At 40.7% G+C, this 11,468-nt stretch overlaps 2 pseudogenes; both read left to right on the top strand.

The window, feature by feature from the left end:
• Nucleotides 1–3,900: 3,900 nt before the first annotated feature.
• On the top strand, nt 3,901–5,128 carry LOC149261875 (monocopper oxidase-like protein SKU5 pseudogene; annotated as a pseudogene).
• A 4,644-nt stretch (nt 5,129–9,772) lies between these two features.
• On the top strand, nt 9,773–11,000 carry LOC149261876 (monocopper oxidase-like protein SKU5 pseudogene; annotated as a pseudogene).
• The last annotated feature ends 468 nt before the right edge of the window (nt 11,001–11,468 follow it).

Below are 11,468 nucleotides of genomic sequence, written 5' to 3' on the forward strand. Positions count from 1 at the left end.
ATCATGGAGTGGGTAGCTCCGAGGAATGTGGATGAGGTGAGATCTTTCATGGGATTGGCAAACTATTACAGGAGGTTCATCAAGAACTTCTCACAAATTGTTTATCCTATTACATCATTGTAGAGGAAAGGTAAGAAGTTTGAATGGACCGAGGAGTGTGAGGCTATTTTTGAGCAGCTTAAACAATTGTTGACACATGCTCAAGTGTTAAAGATTGTAGATCTGAAACAAGGAGTTTGTATTGTGCACATATGCTTGCAAGAGAGGACTTGGTGGAGTCCTTATGCAGGATAAATAGGTGGTATGCTATGAGTCACGAAAACTAAATGAGCATGAGCAGAACTATCTGACACATGATTTGGAGTTAGCAGCGATCACACATGCATTGAAAATGTGGAGGCAATGTATTCTTGGCAGGAGGTTTGTACTTCTGAGTGATCACATTGGGTTGAGGTAATTGTTTGACCAGTCGAATCTGAACACCAGACAAGCTAGATGGTTGGCCATGATCAGTGAGTTTGACTTTGAGATTAGGTACATCAAAGGAAAGGAGAACAGGGTCGCAGATTCTCTTAGTAGGCAGATACAGGTAAATCACTTAGCAGCTATGAGCTCCTGTGGGACAAACTTACAGGGTAGGATCTTGCAAGGAGGTCAACAGGATGTCACGTATATGGAGATTGTGCACAGGTTGTAGCAGAGTAATGGTACAGGTATAGGTAATAGTATAGGTACAGGTACATGTACATGTGGTAGTACAGGTACATGTACATGTGGTAGTATAAGTACATATACATGTGGTAGTACAAGTACAGGTATAGGTGTAGGTGCACAGGATGTGGATTACTGTCTTACAACAGATGGATTGGTCAGCTTCAGAGACGGGATATATGTGCCAGATAGTAGTGAGCTCAAGAAGGTGATCTTGAGGGAGTTTTATGCGAAACCGTATTCAGATCACCCAGGGTATCAGAAGACATTGATAACAGTGAATAGATGTTACGATTGGCCAAATCTAAAGAAGGATGTAGAAGAGTTTGTGGCTAGGTGTTTCAATTATCACCGTGTGAAATCAGAGTGTAAGCACCCAGGTGGGCTGCTACAACTGATTGTGATTCCATAGTGGAAATGGGAAGTCATTTCCATGGAATTCATCACAGGATTGCCGAGGACAGTGAGACAACATGATTCCATCATGGTTGTTGTGGATAGGTTGACAAAGTATGCACACTTCATTCCAGTGAAGTCTACATTCTCAGTTAGCGATGTATCACAGGTATTCATGAGAGATGTGATCAGATTGCATAGTATTCCAAAGAAGATTGTGTCAGACATGGATGCAAAGTTCATTTCCAAGTTTTGGAAGGAGTTATTTGTAGGTTTGGGCACATAGTTAGCCTTCAGTACAACTTATCATCCGCAGACAAATGGACAGACAGAGAGGATCAACATGATATTTCGGACATGTTGAGGTTGTATGTGATGCACCAGCGGCGAAAGTGGGAAGAGTACCTTCCATTGGTAGAGTTTTCTTACAACAATGGGTATCAGGAATCTTTGGGGGTGAGTCTGTTTGAGGCATTGTATTGGAGGAGTTGCAATACTCCCATTAGTTAGAGTGATCCAATTAGCAGGGTGTTGATTGGACCGGATACGTTGGCAGACATGTAATAGGAAATGCAGGTAATCAAGAAGAATCTAAAGGCAGCACATGATAGGTAGAAGAGCTATGCAGATTGGAACATGTTGTTCAAAGAGTTCCAAGTTGGGGAATAGGTGTACTTGCGCATCAAACCAAAGAAGAGCTCCTTACAGATTGGATCATGTGCCAAATTGGCACCACTGTTTTGTGGACCCTTTAGTATTGTTGAGAGGATTGAGCCAGTAGCCTATCGAATTGCAATGCCTCTGATAGCGAAAGCCCATGATTTTTTCCATGTGTCATTGCTTAGGAAGTATGTTAACGATGTTGATAATGTGATTATCTGATCTGTATTGCAGGTGTAACGAGATGGATAATTCCAGCCGGAGCCTCACTGTATATTGCAGAAAAAGGTGCTCATGCTCTAGAATCGAGAAATTGAGCAAGTTAAAGTGCAGTGGAAGCACTTTGGGCCCGATGAAGCTACATGGGAGATAGCGGATCAGATGTAGGCTATGTATCCTCCCTTATTTGCAAGTTGAGGCAAAGCAATTTTGGTATGGTGTTTTAGCATATATCTTTGTTATATGTTTGATGATGTTTTGGTATATGTACATATGTATATGGATGTAAATACCACCATGAGCTATGTTATAAAGCTCCAATAAGCGGTACGGGTGTCATGCCATTATGTTGTCATGTTGGTTTGCTTTTCAGCCAGGTGATCATTGTAAATATTGCATCGAGTTATGTTATAAAGCTCCATGGGTAGTATGTTTGATTTTCAGCGGTTTTGATGAGGTATAGGTGTGGTTGAACATTGAGGACGGTGTCCCCCTAACAAGCCTAGTGAAAATTCCATGTAATAAAAGTTAATAAAGGCAAAAACAATAACCACAGTTGATGGGACACTTATTCCAAGTTGAATGTTGGGCAAAACATCCTAGTGTGGGTGTTCATTGGTTTATCATGGCAGAGGAAATGGCTAAGGCTTTGGAAAGGAGAAATGGCATTTTTGGCACATTTATTTATGAAAATAATGGAAATTAGGAGAAAAGGGAGGTGAAAGGTCGTAGGTTGCATATGAGGAGGAAAATGAAGGAAAATAATGAAAAATGAAGAAAATAGAGTTCTCATTTATAAAAAAGTTTTTGAGGATCAGTTGGTAACCTTTTGTCAGTTTAGTTTTGGAGCTCTCTCATTATTCTCTCTCTTTCTCTCACTCTTGGACACTTAGAGTTTTCTTGGAGCATTTTAGCATTGGATCAAGAAAGACAAAGACGGCAAGAGGAAGCAAAGATCAAGTAGGGAAAGGCAAGATCAAGTAGCTACAACCAGATTCTTTGTAGGTACCGTTTTTCAAGTTTATTTTCCTTGCTAGATTTTAAATTCATGGTATTGCATGTGGTTTGTTATCACTGAAAATTCTGTTGCCAAAATTTTCAGTCTTGCTTAAGGACAAAGTGTTTTCACAGCGCATAAATCTTTTAGCAGTTTCGCAGCGCTACCTGTTTAGGAGATTTCGTAGCATGCTACGAAATTGGGGATTTGTTCGAGTTTTCAATGGAGGTCCAAAATCTTAGCATGCTTATTGAACAAGTTAGCTCTTCCAGCAGTTGGGAATGATAATAGAATAGTGCATGAAAATTTTGCATCAAGTGTGGAAGGTGTCGAAGAGTTTGAGGGGGAAAACTCGGCAGAGTATGAAGAGTGCATGTTTGTTCTACGCATTGTGTTACTGTTATTTTGGGCATGACTCACTTTACTTTCCTTTAACTCAACATTAGTGGTGGTACCTGTTTCTCTCGGCCGGGCATTGTTTGCTTCCATTCTCCGGTTTCCTATTACACATGGAATCAAATGCAATGATCTTTACGCCTTCAACATTGGATGCTATATTATTTGAGCTGTTGGTGATAGTGCTTTTGCGTGTACTCATCAATGAAAGTCCTGTGTTCGGTCTTTATCAAGATTGGGCGTCGGAACTCATATTTCTCAGGATCTGGACAAGACTGGTGATGCTAGGTCAAATGGCACCGTTGACAGATGATAGTGGGCTTATCAAATTTGACCAAGTCAGAGCAGATGGATTTTCTCGTTTGCGTGGTCTGTGGGCGCTTCGAGAAATTGTGGCACCTATCCTTACGAAACTTTTGACAGCTCCCTGCCTTCCTTACGTTTACGTGTCCCTCTGCGTTCCTTACGTGTTTGCTCGGGGCTTGTTTGCGCAGAGTCATCTTGATCTTTAGACTGATAATATGTTGTGGAAGAGAGCGCAAGGCAAGGTTGTGCTGTGTGAGAAATTAGCACCTAATCTTTCTTTACAAAATGGTGACTGCAAACCTTGTGCTGCCCTGTTACATATGTTGCTATATCTGCATCGTGGTTTGCAAGATTCAACTTCTTTGAACTTCAGAATCCAGAATCATAATTTGCTGCTTGTGGAGACAGAAGGGTCCTATACATCACAACAAAATTACACAAATTTGGATATTCATGTTGGTCAGTCTTACTCATTCCTGGTGACGATGGACCAGAATGCAAGCAGTGATTATTACATGGTGGCAAGTGCGCGCTTTGTTAATACAACTATTTGGTCCAATGTCACGGGTGTGGCAATATTGCATTATTCTAATTCTAAAGGTAAGGCAAAAGGGCCTCTTCCAGATGGTCCGGATGATTATTATGACAGGTACTTCTCTATGAACCAGGCAAAATCTATCAGGTGGAATGTATCTGCCGGGGCTGCGAGGCCTAATCCACAGGGGTCTTTCAAATGGATCTATCAATGTCACTCAGGTCTTTGTGTTGAAAAACAAGCCACCAGAATTGGTCAATGGGAAACGACGTTGCACTTTGAATGGGATCTCCTACCAAGCTCCTGCAACTCCACTCAAGCTTGCTGATCATTTTAATCTAACCGGAGACTTCAAACTTGATTTCCCAGACAGACAAATGAACAGGACACCAAAGCTTGATACGTCAATAATTAACGGCACCTATAAAGGATTCATGGAAATCATTCTACCGAATAATGATACAACTGTGCAAAGTTATCACATGGATGGCTATGCCTTTTTCGTTCTCGGGATGGACTATGGAGATTGGACCGAAAACAGCCGAGGAACTTACAACAAATGGGATGGAGTTGCTTGTGCCACAGCACAGGTTTTCCCCAATGCCTGGACAGCAATTCTAGTATCTCTAGATAATGTTGGCATGTGGAATCTCCGAGCTAAAAATCTAGATACCTGGTATCTGGGTCAGGAAACATATGTAAGGGTTGTGAATCCAGAGATAAACAACAAAACTGAGTTGCCTCTGCCTAGCAATGCTCTTTACTGTGGTGCCCTCTCGCACATGCAGAAGCCACAATCCCATACAAATGATCAAAAAGCGTCGGCGTCATCTATCAATGTTGGCATGGTTACATTGCTAGGCTTCCCAAGCTGTGTGGAGAACATACCACCAAATAAGCTCAACTAAGCTGAGACGATGCTACACCTTTGGACGCTGTCACCATGACATATGTCTCAACTATGGAGGCCTACAATCATCCAGTGACTGCTGTACAGTGGCATCCAGAGAAAAATACATTTGAATGGGAAATACCAATAATTCCTCACTCTGCAGACGCAATTCAAGTAACTCAAAGCGTTGCCAACTTTGTTATTAAGTGAGGATCGAAAAGGCCAGGTTCATAGGCTTAACTGTGAGAGGTTGACAGAGCTTATATATCTGCAATGATTCAGCAAGAGAGAGATGACAAGATGTACTGTTGTTTCTTTGATTAACTTTGGCATGAAACTGAGGGATATTAAAGTTGAGCTACTAAAAGGTTTTGAGGAATGACGGCCTGAACATAAACCACCAACACAAGATGAGGAATTTTATTCGCTTACTGGAGAAAGTGAAGAGAGTCTTTCTGAAGGGAAGATTGTACAAGCAACTGTTCGTTTTATCCAAAATAATCATGTAGCATGTGTTATGTAATCAGGTAGAAGAGAAGATATGTAATATTATCCGCTCAGATTCAAAGTCTCATGTAGAAGAGGATCAAAAGGAATTTGTTGTTCAGGTTGATGTTACAGGATATGCTAAGGATACCAAGAGATTGGATTTCACCTCTCAGAAACTTGAAGAATTAAAGCACTGTATCATGCTCATGACTGTGTCTCCCAAGAAGCAGGAACTTTAAATCGGGCTGAAGAGAAGACGGGGGATATTTCGGATGCAATTTTGAAGTCCGATAATAATCAAAAGTCAGTGGATGGTCAGAGTCATGTACTATTGCCTGTTAAGAGCACTGAGGAGCCAAGTCTTAGTTCTCAGCAAGTTGTCAACTCAGAGCACTTTGGCATGCCTGTACCAATGCCACTTGGTAAACATGGTGGGTCAAAATATGCCTCAGAACACTATAATCTGGCAAAAGAGAACCCTGGGTTTCTTATGGATGTTAATCTCATGCCAGATATGCATGATAATTGAAATCAACCAAGCAATGGGTTAGGTGTATTATGCATACAGATTTGAAGTCTCATGTGCACATTAATCAGAATAAACTGGGCAGTGAGGATGTATGACAATTTGAAGCCTGGCAGCTGAACAGGATTACTTACAAATTGTTATTCATTTGTTGGAATGATGAATAGTCAGAAAGTGGAGGACTAGTTATCTATGGTGGAACAGTAACCTTCTGAGATAATGCAGGATGCGGTGATTCTATCCATGAGTGCGTTGGTAAAGCCAGAGCTTTTAAGGCACCAAAACAAAGATGTCAAGCTCATTATTGTGACTTGCATTAATGAGAATCACACTGAAAATGTATCTGATTCAACGCAAACAATTATGAGTTTGGTATGAATGAAAGGAAGACTGTGTTTTCTTTAAATCACACAGCAGTTTCGTAGCGAGGTGATGATTTTAAACGCAGAGCAGCTATTGTGATACTGTGAGCGGGAGTTGAGGAAGAGAAACACCTGTCCATCATTACAGCCTACAACACATTAAGGACGTGGCAGCCCACTCTTTTTATTAAAGGATAAAAGCATACTCCTTAGGATTCGAATATGTTGAGGCAAATCAAAGACCGACAAACAGGGGCCTATGTTTCAGGGTAACAGAAAGATATGTCATTAAAGACAAACATGGAGCATTAAAGTTTCATCACAGCCACCGCCAGAAAGTAAGCAGATGTCAAAGAATGAAGTTCATTGTAATTAAGGCCATCAAAGCTACCGCTATAGTAATCCACTTGGCAGAGAGTGAAGCTTGGTTGTAATAAATGCTTTTTCCAGCATGATGTAGAATTAGAGTTTTAATTGTTTTAGGAGTCCAGAGCTGTCAATTAGTAGGAAAGTGGCTTTTATTAGTTAGTTTAAAAGTGAATAGGTGTCATTAGGAAAGGACTTCGAATTCCCCTCAGAGGAATCAGAGTCAAGTAGGAGAACTTTATAAATCGCTGAAAGAGAAATAAACAAAGGGTTGGATGTTTTTAGAAAAGATTGTTTTGGTTTATGTGAAGCAGATTACAGTAATAGAAAAACAGCTGTTTTTTCTTCTCAAGATTCTCAATAGATCATATTGTTCAAATGTATGGTGGTATATTCTCTTAGTGTTCTTTTTACAGTATTGTTACAGCATAATCACTCAGAATTCATGTTTAATGCTCTGACTTCCTGTATGCTTGGCAAGCTGTGGTTTTGTAAAGTATGTTTGAACATCTGATGTAAAGAGCCTTGACTTCCATGAAAGGACAGTGCTTTTGTTTACTGAAATGTATGAGACTCCATAAGCCCAATGGGAAGAAATTCTGTCCAGTGAGCTTATTTTTCATGTGTCTTGTAAGAGTTAGCCATCTTGTTCAATATCAATAACCTATGAGAGAGCCCTCTCAGACTAAGGAGGCTAAGCCTTAGTTAAGAGCCTGGTTTGAAATAGTTTCATGAAATCTTGCTAGGTAGCAGCCCTTAGTACACGATTTTGTGATAACATTTTGGTGCGTCTGCCGGGAGCCTGAAGATTATTCTTTCCCGAAATTATGAAGCAGAATTTCTGAAGGTAGCAGGAGCTCAGAAGGTTTTCGAGGCTGCAAAACTACCTTGGCGACTCCATTGTTGAAGAATTCGAAAGTCATACATTCATGGTGATTCCATTGGAGGTATGAAGGACCCAGAAGCTGCCATTCTTAGTTCAAGGTATGCATGCATAGATTTCTCAGGAATTCATGGTTTCCCAAATCATTTTCCCAAGGATGCATATTTTCTAAGGAATGGTCCAAAATTCAACGGAGAAGATTTGAGTTTAACCTTGAAGCATATAACAGATTTTTGTCATTTTACTGAGCTTCTTAGAGTTAAACATGAGGATGTTTGCATTATGTTATTCTATGATTCACTTCAAGGGAAATGCAAACAATGGATTGAAAGCTTTCCTATCAAATCCGTTAAGTCATTTCAAGACTTATGGCTTATGTTTTTGGAGGAATGGATAGATAGGTCAGAGGTGGTGGTAAACTCTCCTTCAGTTGAGGGTTTCAAACAATGGAATGATGATCATTGTAAAGAAGAAACAAATGAATCTTTTTCTTTGTCCTTATCCTCATATCTAAAATCCTTTGACTGCAAGGCAGAGGATAGGATGAGATTTTTGGATGAATTTGCTGAGGACCTTGAAAAAGAAATTGAAGATTTAGAAGGACAAATTCAGGCATGTAGTTTTCATGATCATGATCGTTATTTTCAGCAGCCTTCTATGGCAGAACGCAAGGAGACAATGCTGGTTCCTTTCTCTTTCACGATTGAGGAACCGAATACTGTAGTTGAAGATCAGTTTGCACAGCTGGAAAGTTACAAGGAAAAACAAGCTGATCATGTATTCTGGGACCCTGTAGCTGATTACATGGAAGAATTTTACTCTCCAGTGTTTCAGTTTACTTATAAAGATCAGAGACAATTTCAGTGGCAGCAGTCATCACACTATCAGATTGGCTTTGAACTCTGATGCAGTCAAAGAAATCAAATATCAGATAAAACAGAGGATTGGCTACATTGGAAATTTCATATTGATTGAGCAGAAAGGAAGTTGAAATTGTTAGGGTAGGTAGGTAGGTAGGTAAATACAAATAAGCTCAAAGTCAACTGAGCGTTTTTCAGTAGATGTAGCTTTCTTTCTCCTACAGTCATGCTGGTTAAGCAAATTTCTGCTTGTCATAAGTGGATAAGGCACTGGACCTGCGAGTTCTTAGTGTACCACAAGGGCACACTATCCCAAGTGGAGCCACTGTTATCACTGAAAATTCTGTTGCCAAAATTTTCAGTCTTGCTTAAGGACAAAGTGTTTTCACAACGCATAAATCTTTTAGCAGTTTCGCAGCGCTACCTGTTTAGGTGATTTCGTAGCGTGCTACGAAATTGGGGATTTGTTCGAGTTTTCAATGGAGGTCCAAAATCTTAGCATGCTTATTGAACAAGTTAGCTCTTCAAGCAGTTGGGAATGATAATAGAATAGTGCATGAAAATTCTGCATCAAGTGTGGAAGGTGTCGAAGAGTTTGAGGGGGAAAACTCGGCAGAGTATGAAGAGTGCATGTTTGTTCTACGCATTGTGTTACTGTTATTTTGGGCATGACTCACTTTACTTTCCTTTAACTCAACATTAGTGGTGGTACCTGTTTCTCTCGGCCGGGCATTGTTTGCTTCCATTCTCCGGTTTCCTATTACACATGGAATCAAATGCAATGATCTTTACGCCTTCAACATTGGATGCTATATTATTTGAGCTGTTGGTGATAGTGCTTTTGCGTGTACTCATCAATGAAAGTCCTGTGTTCGGTCTTTATCAAGATTGGGCGTCGGAACTCATATTTCTCAGGATCTGGACAAGACTGGTGATGCTAGGTCAAATGGCACTGTTGACAGATGATAGTGGGCTTATCAAATTTGACCAAGTCAAAGCAAATGGATTTTCTCGTTTGCGTGGTCTGTGGGCGCTTCGAGAAATTGTGGCACCTATCCTTACGAAACTTTTGACAGCTCCCTGCCTTCCTTACGTTTACGTGTCCCTCTGCGTTCCTTACGTGTTTGCTCGGGGCTTGTTTGCGCAGAGTCATCTTGATCTTTAGACTGATAATATGTTGTGGAAGAGAGCGCAAGGCAAGGTTGTGCTGTGTGAGAAATTAGCACCTAATCTTTCTTTACAAAATGGTGACTGCAAACCTTGTGCTGCCCTGTTACATATGTTGCTATATCTGCATCGTGGTTTGCAAGATTCAACTTCTTTGAACTTCAGAATCCAGAATCATAATTTGCTGCTTGCGGAGACAGAAGGGTCCTATACATCACAACAAAATTACACAAATTTGGATATTCATGTTGGTCAGTCTTACTCATTCCTGGTGACGATGGACCAGAATGCAAGCAGTGATTATTACATGGTGGCAAGTGCGCGCTTTGTTAATACAACTATTTGGTCCAATGTCACGGGTGTGGCAATATTGCATTATTCTAATTCTAAAGGTAAGGCAAAAGGGCCTCTTCCAGATGGTCCGGATGATTATTATGACAGGTACTTCTCTATGAACCAGGCAAAATCTATCAGGTGGAATGTATCTGCCGGGGCTGCGAGGCCTAATCCACAGGGGTCTTTCAAATGGATCTATCAATGTCACTCAGGTCTTTGTGTTGAAAAACAAGCCACCAGAATTGGTCAATGGGAAACGACGTTGCACTTTGAATGGGATCTCCTACCAAGCTCCTGCAACTCCACTCAAGCTTGCTGATCATTTTAATCTAACCGGAGACTTCAAACTTGATTTCCCAGACAGACAAATGAACAGGACACCAAAGCTTGATACGTCAATAATTAACGACACCTATAAAGGATTCATGGAAATCATTCTACCGAATAATGATACAACTGTGCAAAGTTATCACATGGATGGCTATGCCTTTTTCGTTCTCGGGATGGACTATGGAGATTGGACCGAAAACAACTGAGGAACTTACAACAAATGGGATGGAGTTGCTCGTGCCACAGCACAGGTTTTCCCCAATGCCTGGACAACAATTCTAGTATCTCTAGATAATGTTGGCATGTGGAATCTCCGAGCTAAAAATCTAGATACCTGGTATCTGGGTCAGGAAACATATGTAAGGGTTGTGAATCCAGAGATAAACAACAAAACTGAGTTGCCTCTGCCTAGCAATGCTCTTTACTGTGGTGCCCTCTCGTACATGCAGAAGCCACAATCCCATACAAATGATCAAAAAGCGTTGGCGTCATCTATCAATGTTGGCATGGTTACATTGCTAAGCTTCCCAAGCTGTGTGGAGAACATACCACCAAATAAGCTCAACTAAGCTGAGACAATGCTACACCTTTGGACGCTGTCACCATGACATATGTCTCAACTATGGAGGCCTACAATCATCCAGTGACTGCTGTACAGTGGCATCCAGAGAAAAATACATTTGAATGGGAAATACCAATAATTCCTCACTCTGCAGACGCAATTCAAGTAACTCAAAGCGTTGCCAACTTTGTTATTAAGTGAGGATCGAAAAGGCCAGGTTCATAGGCTTAACTGTGAGAGGTTGACAGAGCTTATATATCTGCAATGATTCAGCAAGAGAGAGATGACAAGATGTACTGTTGTTTTTTTGATTAACTTTGGCATGAAACTGAGGGATATTAAAGTTGAGCTACTAAAAGGTTTTGAGGAATGACGGCCTGAACATAAACCACCAACACAAGATGAGGAATTTTATTCGCTTACTGGAGAAAGTGAAGAGAGTCTTTCTGAAGGGAAGATTGTACAAGCAACTGTT

This window comes from Pinus tabuliformis, chromosome 6 (assembly GCF_031772625.1).
Source record: "Pinus tabuliformis cultivar Carrire ecotype Pingquan chromosome 6, CPIR1, whole genome shotgun sequence".
Lineage (NCBI taxonomy): Eukaryota > Viridiplantae > Streptophyta > Pinopsida > Pinales > Pinaceae > Pinus > Pinus tabuliformis.